This window comes from Lagopus muta, chromosome Z, assembly GCF_023343835.1.
Source record: "Lagopus muta isolate bLagMut1 chromosome Z, bLagMut1 primary, whole genome shotgun sequence".
Lineage (NCBI taxonomy): Eukaryota > Metazoa > Chordata > Aves > Galliformes > Phasianidae > Lagopus > Lagopus muta.
In genome coordinates this window covers 4975524-4982918 of record NC_064472.1, presented here as the reverse complement: position 1 = coordinate 4982918, position 7395 = coordinate 4975524, and positions in this window count along the sequence as shown.

Genomic DNA, 7395 nt, shown 5'->3' with positions numbered 1-7395 from the left:
GTGTCCGTCCTCCCCTTCCCCATTTCCCTGATTAAGATTTGTAATAAACTGGTCGGACCAACATTTGAACCGTTGCTTCTTAATCTCACGCCGGGTATATAGATAATAAAAGAACCTCTTCTCCCTCCTATAAATTGGAGCGAGACATTTATTTAATGGCGTAGTCGTTGCAGGATACCCACCGTGAGAGTGTTGTCCTTCCAGATATAGTCTGAAACTTTCTTTGTGTGCACCTCCTGGAGTTGCATGGAGCGATAGTTTTGAAAACTTAGACGTGAGTCCTTCTCCAGGAAGACCGCTCCACATTCTGAAACTTTACAGTTTATGTGTATACCTCTCGGGGACGTATGAATTAATTTTGATTAAGTGTGTGCCTCCTCGAGAAGACCTCTCTGAATTTTGCGATTTTAAGTATCTTGTAACTGAAGTGCGAAACTTGAACCTTTTCTGTGTGTGTGTGTGTGTGTCTGCATGCACGCGCCTCTTGGGGAAGTGAGGACGTGATATTTTGTTACTTAAACGTGTGTGCCTCTCCAAGAAAGTTTATTTACTGTATTGAAACCTAGAAAGTGTTGCTTTAGCTTCACATTTTTTTTTTTTTTTGTGCTCCCGTCAACAAAAGGGAGGCGTTATTGGAGCATTTGCATTTGTTTAGGTGTGGTGTATCTCCCTGGGAGGAGCGGTGAGGAGTAACTGAGCTTTTGAATACGTGTACCTCCTCCCTTAGTGTAGATCTTTCATTGTATTAAGAAATGAGTAACAGTAATGCCAGTATGAAAAGTGAAGATGTGTTATTTGACCTTTTAGAAAAGCATGGTGCTCGTCCCTCTTTGTCAGGGGTGGACTGGGCACGCCAAAATTGGCATAATTTGCAGAGTGTTTCGGACCGCATTAGTGTCTTACAGAATGAAGCTCGTACACGAGCTGGAAAAGGAAAGTCCTTTATTTGTGCCGTACTCGGGGCCACTTTAAAAGCAGCCGTGGAGTTCCGAGATGAAAAGCATTCTGCAGAAACCCAAACTATACAAGCACTGCAGGAATCGGTTAAAGTTACACAAGAATTGGTAAAAACTCTGCAGAATCAAATAGTTAATCTCGAGGAACAATTAGAAAGAGAGAAACGTAATTCAGCTTTGTTGCAAATGGCTTTTAAGGAGCTGCTAACGTGTAAGCATGCCAGCGATACCGTCACCCATAGTTTGCCTCGAGAAAAAACTTTTCCTCAGGTGGAACTACCAGGAATGAAGGAAAGGCTAGATAAATTAGAAACTCCAATAGCCTCATTGCGTCCTTTGATAAAAACCGAATCCACATTCGATAACAGTGAGGATCTAGATCCTCAAATGAATGTTAAAGAAATTCCCTTCTCAGCCACTGAACTAGCAAAATTGAAAAAGGATTTTAGCCGCTCTCCAAAGGAATCAGAAACAGAATATGTATGGAGGGTGAGTCTCACTGGTGGCGACCAGATTCGGTTAACAGAAAAGGAAGCAGAAGGTTATTGGGGACCAGGAGTATTTTTAACTACTGGTAACAATCGTGCTCCCTGGTCCTTAACGCAAAGGGTTGCCTATTGGGCAGGTGGTCTCAACCCTTTGGAACGGGGAGACCCTCTTGCCATTACTGGAACAGTTGATCAGTTAGTGGAGAGTGTTCAAAAGGCTGCTTGTCTCCAAATGATGTATGATAGAAAACTGCAGCCACACCATGAATCACCTATGATGATGCCTGTTGATCCTGAGAGAATGACTGCTTTAATTAGGGGGCTTCCAGAGTCGTTAAAACCTATAGGTATACAACTGCAAGGAAAAATAGAGGCTATGTCTCAGGGAGAGAGAACCCAGCCAGTGTTAGAAGGAACTGTAACCCCCAACCATCTGCAGTCAGGAAACAAAGTGTGGACGTGGGGAGAAGTTGCTCAAGAGTTAATTAACTATGGAAGGAAATATGGGCCAGTAGTTTCTTCCTCCACTAAACTTGAGCCAAGAGAAGTAAGACTTGCAGCAGTCAGCCTTGCCCCCAGGCCTCCTAGCTCAAAACTCAGTGGGACTGGAAGGGTCTCACTGTCAGTAAAAATTGGTAGGCGAAATATTGATCATAAACGTAATTGTCTCTGGACACTGGGCTGGCAAAAGGGTGTTCCACGAGATTTGATGAATGGATTACCCACTGTCAGGTTAGAGAAATTAGTTAACTGGTGGCCAGAACAAAAGCTCCAGAATCTCGAGGAAAGCAAAACCCCAGGTCCTAGGGTCTCTCCCAGGGAACCTGAACGGCTATCCAAGCCATTAGAAAACTGACGTCTTCGCCCCCCCCAAGTGAGCGGGGTGGGGGCGGTGAAGAGTGGATGCATGAGAAAGCTCACAACAAAGGGAAACAAGATCGTCGATTTAACACCTTCTGTCCAAAGGCCTCACCACTCTTGCCAGTTATCCCTGTGAGTCACGATCTAGTGGCTGATAAGCCAGGGAAACACTCTTACCTCCCTGGCCAGACTGTGTCGATTGACTCAGCTAACCTGAGGCCAGTTTCCCTAACCTTAACAGGATCCCTTAACAAATATCTTTGGAAGGCTAAAGATACCCCGAAAAGGGAATATGAAATCAACGCTTGCTGGATTGTTCCCTCATTTTTTAACCCTATTAACAAAGCCCAAATAAGGGCAAGTCGGTGTCTTGTTTTTATTTCACAGAAGATCCCCGTGGGACCTTGACAGAACACAAAAAGGCTAATAGCTGATTTTAACTATTTGTATTTTGTGACAGAAATACTGAAGATTTGATCATGCTAGAACACAGAATGTACCTCTTGATTACATTTTTTGGTTGCAATAGTGTTATGTTTTTTGTTGTTATGGTTGTGGGTGGTGATTGGTATCAGTCCTTGGATCTGTTAAACTTCACAACTGGGTTCAGGGCTTTTTACAGGTCATCCTGGCTTACTGGTACTCCCTGCACAGTGATACCATTTCTTTTGACCCCTTTCTTTCACCCCTTTTTACCAAACTGATTATGATTTGCATGTAACTCCTCCACAGTGTTTCCAAATTCCTAACAAACTGGGAAATGAATCAAGGGACCCATCTAATACCTATTAGATGTGGTCACAAAAGAAATCTATCATAAAGCCTTTTGCACTGATGCTTTTCAGTGTCACACCAGTCCAGGAGTTCCATCCAAAACATGGTTGTTGGAAAGTGTCTAAGTTATAATAAGAGATGTGTATGTTTCTGGGATTACCCTTCTTTGATGGTTTGTACTGTGGGGGTATCCTGCACACACTGTCCTGTGAAAAGTTCTGTGGACTGCAACAATACTTGAACTTGCCAAACTAATATTTATATCTCTCAGCATTTGAATTGCTTTGGAAATGCTCAAGTGTAAAGTTCTCGAGACACTAAATGGTCTTAGAAAACATTCCATGGCAAGTCCACATGTTGTCAAATTAGACTAGATATGCTTACAGTAAATTAAGTGAAGTGTAATATTGTGGAGCTATTCATAAACACCACAACCTCTACTGAAGAATTCCCATCTGGATCCTGGCTTACACTGGGAGTTCCTGGGTGGGGAAAGCAGCTGACACAAATACCTAAGTTTGTTTTACCTATTTATTTATTATTATTGGTTATTGTTAAATGTATGGTTGTCTATTTTCACTTTCTACATTTTATTCAACATGTAACATTTGTGCCACCACTCCTGAGGTGTCACCGAGTGGTGTCTGTGGCAAACTGAATGATTCTAATTGTTGTCTAAAGATTGATGATAACGGTGAAGTTGTTAAACAAATTGCCCAGGGTATACGGAAAATAGCCCATGTTCCTGTCCAAACCTGGAAGGGCCTAGACGTAGATTTCTTTTCCTGGCTTCCAGGTGGCCCATGGGTCAAACGTATCCTGTTTTATCTACTGTGTGTTGTTGCAACTCTTATGTTTGTACCGTGTATGATTCCATGTTCTATTCAACTTATACAACGTGTTGTATCTTCCATGTATTTTGTAACTACTTCAACTGATGATGGACAAGTCCAACAGATCAGGGCAACATTTGTAACCAAGCCCAAGAAATCATTTGTAGTAATTGTGTAACGATTATCTTCCCCTTCTCCCCCTCCTCCTTCCTCCCCCCCCCGCTTCTTTGCTGTCTTTTTGTTTTCTCCCTTTTCTTTTCCTCACCACCGTGGAGGGTCACTTATACTTTATTTCAAGCAATCTTTGAGCCACGGGGTGGTGTGAGAATCCTTCTTAGTTTTTTTTTGGCTCAAAGCTTGCTTCCTGAGGTTTTTCTTGTGATAAGACTCTGAGTGACTTGTCAGGGAGGCAACTGATGGGTGCTAACTGTGTGACAATCGATATCTCTTTGGGAACATTTGCAAGCCCCTTCCCCCAGAGCTGCTTGCTCTGTAGAAGAGCGGAAGAGAGTGCTCAACAGTGTTCACTGGCGGAAGATCTGGCTTGCGGCCAAACCGTTCCAGCTAAGTATGGAAGGTTGGGGGATGATACCATTGTATCTTGCGAAGGCAAGATGCAAGTTGGTGCCTCCCTGCTTCCTCTTATCTGCTGGCAAGGCCAGAAAGATAAGAACAAAGGAGGTTCCTGCTGAGATCCCAGAGCCAGAAGCTGTCACCGCAAGGAGAACTGACTCAACCACCTTGGGTTTGGGCTGTCACTCAAAGGAGAGCTGATTTGACCACTTTGGATTTGAGCTGTCACTCCAAAAAGAGCTGACTCAACCACTTTGAAGCATTGAAAAAGGGCCATCATCACCATGGTCGTCTCTCGTCGTCCTTCTCACCGTCGTCATTGGCAACAGGACAACTCTGCCTGACGACCCACCGCTACTGAAGATCAAAGACTGAACTACGAACCTCGCTGGATCCATGGTGGTGACTATGTCCCTCTTGCTGCCTATGAAGACTCCTTGCTTCTTCTTTCCTATCTTTTCTATCGCCCTCCTTCCCTTCCCCCATTACCCTAATTCATAATAGTGTCCGTCCTCCCCTTCCCCATTTCCCTGATTAAGATTTGTAATAAACTGGTCGGACCAACATTTGAACCGTTGCTTCTTAATCTCACGCCGGGTATATAGATAATAAAAGAACCTCTTCTCCCTCCTATAAATTGGAGCGAGACACACACCCAGGAAAGCTCTTTAACAAGACAAAAGTGTTTACATATCTGATGGATGATGTCTGTACAGATTCAGGCAATTGAATAAGAGTTCTGTCATCTTTCAAACAATTTTAGATCACTAATTTGTAAAAATTCAAATCAGAGGGTTACTTGAGACCACTAGAACCATAAGATAGTTCTGTAAAGCTGTAACCTATCAATGCTGGTAACCATTCTAACACCACACTGTGATTTAAGCACATGTATCTATTCTGGATCTAAGTCATCTGACTCAGCCTTATTATCAATTTTATCTGTTCACATAGAATACCTATGCACAAGAAGACTGCAGACAAATCTATATGATGTATGTAAAGCAGAAACAACATAAAGTAGAACTGTGTTATTAACACTCATTTAGTCTATGAACTACAGTTTTATTCAAAAACATGTCTGGAATATATTCTTAGATATTAATGCTGCAGAGCAAATCTGAACATCTTCATAACATAACGTCTATATAAGGAAGTGCATGGCTGCAACGGCATCTCCATGCAGATTTGAGATTTTCAAATATATTTTACAGAATCTATCAAACTATTGAAAAATTTCTCAGAGATTCAAAATACAGTCAAAAGCTTATTATATCTAGGCCTACAGTAAGCAAGCAAAATAAGAAAAATGTTCAGTTTATAATAATCTTACTTATAAATTAAATGAAGCTCTCTCTTCAGAATATGGGGACAAAACACAATATTAGGGCTGGATTTCAGTAACTCAGTTTTGCTTTCTTTCTGTACCCAGGTGATGCAGTATTTACTTGTATCTTTCTATACAATGAGCACTCAACTTTATTCATTTTTTATTCATTTCTACAGAAGTAAGCATCTTGGAACAAGGAACAAAAAGAAATGCTGTACCTAGCAGACAAGTACAGGACACTTTAAGTGAAATATTAGCGTCACAATTTGAAAAACAACTCAGCAGCTGTGCTAATAGCCCCAGCATCTTACACAAATATATAATCACCGTCTTCTAATTAATCAGATTATTTCTTTCCCTTACCCTTTTGATTCCCATCTGAATGTGTTTTTTTAATTTTTTTTAAATATACCAGATATAATATAATTCAGCACTTTCTAATATTCTTATCTAGTCAAACCTAATTAAATCCCTCTGTTACTGTCCTTATGTTGTAAATGTAAATTCATAATTATCTGACTTCTATCCCATTTAATGTGCTTTGGATTAGACCATATGTGGTCTTCTCTGTTCTGCAACAGATCATTATTTTTTAATAGTAGAATGGCATTTTCTCTTTTGAGAAGCTCTAAATATTACTATTAGGGATTTCACAAACTTTTGTAGCTGTTGTGCAAGACTCCTTATCCTTTTAAAGTCCATAATAAATGCTTGACTTATATTGCTGCAACAAGATTACATATTACCTCTACAGTAGGATCAGTGAAATCCCAGACCATGAGATACAATATATTTTGTCTAAAAGATGTGAAATTACCTGAATAAATTAAGGAGGAAGCTTACAGACCTTGTAGGCATAGGTTAGGGAGTGTTGTTGATACACATCTAGGATGCAAATTCCTCATCCAGTGTGTAGATAGTAAGTTATGTGATTGCTTAAAAAACAGAGATAATTTCAGGAACAGAGCTGTGGAGACCACACATAATTTTGCTAACTATAATGTATCCCTTTTCGTTGCTGTAATTATGACTTCATTGGTTTTGCCAACTATCAGTGTAGCAATCTCATATGAATTCACAAAGATCTGAGACACTATTACTTGGCACTATATAACTATTGTTTTGTAGTATTAATATTTTGTATTAGCGCAGATTTTGGAGAAAATGCAGATAAATAGATACTGCTCTGATTTTGAACTGCAATAAATGGCTTGTCCAGATATGAGAAAATTCTTCTATAACTCTTCCTGGCCTTGCAATAGGAATAACATGACTTTTTCTAAACACCATTCCCTGTCAGTGATTCTTTACTGTAAAGTGAAAACAGAACTTAAAAGGAGTGTTACTTGAGTGACTGACTTGCTTTAACTTTTCCTTACCTTGACTATTCTTTTTTTTTTTTTTTTAAATCTCATCTTCTTTTAAATATAGGAAAGGAGATTTATCAGCAATTTACTGTGGAGAAAGGAATCAGAGAAGTGGAAGGTTAGCTAGAATCAGTTTGCTCTGCATAATAAGATGTATAGTTTGGATGCAAATTGCATGGCACTTGAAGAGAATCACTGAAGTGTGTATCAAGG